A 1021-nucleotide genomic window follows, 5' to 3' on the forward strand; every position below is an offset into this window, starting at 1 on the left:
GTGTGTATGCGCGCGCACGTATACACACGTTTGTGTATTTGTAAATGAAGTATTCATTTTCTCTAAACATTGATGAACAGAAAATAGAAGTGAAATATTTTGTGCTTAGACTCTATTCAATTACATATGTTCTGTACAATATCATTTTTATCCATTTTGCACAGTTTAGAGTCGGGTTGAAGTCGCAAAAATTTAGCATTCCAGTTTAAACCTAGAGGTGTAAACTTAAAAGGATTTTACATGCAACTGAATTCTTGGATTAAATTCTTTCTATGTACAGTGATACAAATCAAAACCAAACAACCCAAAATTAAGTGTTTTTGTACATTGTATTTTTTTTTTCGACTGAAACAGTATATCGAACCGAAGCGAGGACATTATAAATTTGGCTTACATTCTTCTTTACGCCCGTTGTCGTTATTCTGTCAAAGAAAAGGGTGAAAATGGAAATATAAGCAAAGTGAGAGGGGAAAAAAATCAACCCACATTTTGTTCACTTAAAACACAGCCCACGCATAGACCTTCCAGCAGAATCTTGAAATGAAATTTAGTTTATTTAATCTCGAAATCTGGCAACCCTCCAGCGCTTTCCAGCCGTCACGAAGAACTCCAATTTTGTTTTGCATTGAAAGGGCACTCGAATGCAGTGCCATCAGGTGAACGGCCCTTCACAGGACAAGTGTTTAAGGCTAACACATGTCTACAATATAAGTGAATCATTCAATAACCATGACCGCCTGTCTGTGTCAAAAGCGCCGAGAGGGAGAAATTTCGCCTTTGTTTTCAATTAAAAGGACTGATGAAATCCCATAGAAGGGCTGTTGTGAGGGAATTAGCGTCTTTTGCTTTTTCCTCTCTATGTGGTGTTTTAATATTCTTTTGCTGGTTCAGTCACCGTTAGGCTGTAGAGGAAGTAAAAGGGAAAACCATTTTGCTACATCTGAACTACACAACTTTATTTTTTTATATACTACTGTGTATTTTGTGTGTAATTACTAGATTACTATGTATATTTATTTAT

General features: G+C 35.8%; 1 protein-coding gene across 1 annotated transcript in view; it reads left to right on the forward strand.

The window, feature by feature from the left end:
- Positions 1–1021, forward strand: part of LOC119594198 (deleted in malignant brain tumors 1 protein-like) — a gene marked incomplete in the record, with an annotated part of 9999 nt that overhangs the window by 6261 nt on the left and 2717 nt on the right.

The sequence above is a fragment of the Penaeus monodon genome, chromosome 33 (genome assembly GCF_015228065.2).
Source record: "Penaeus monodon isolate SGIC_2016 chromosome 33, NSTDA_Pmon_1, whole genome shotgun sequence".
Lineage (NCBI taxonomy): Eukaryota > Metazoa > Arthropoda > Malacostraca > Decapoda > Penaeidae > Penaeus > Penaeus monodon.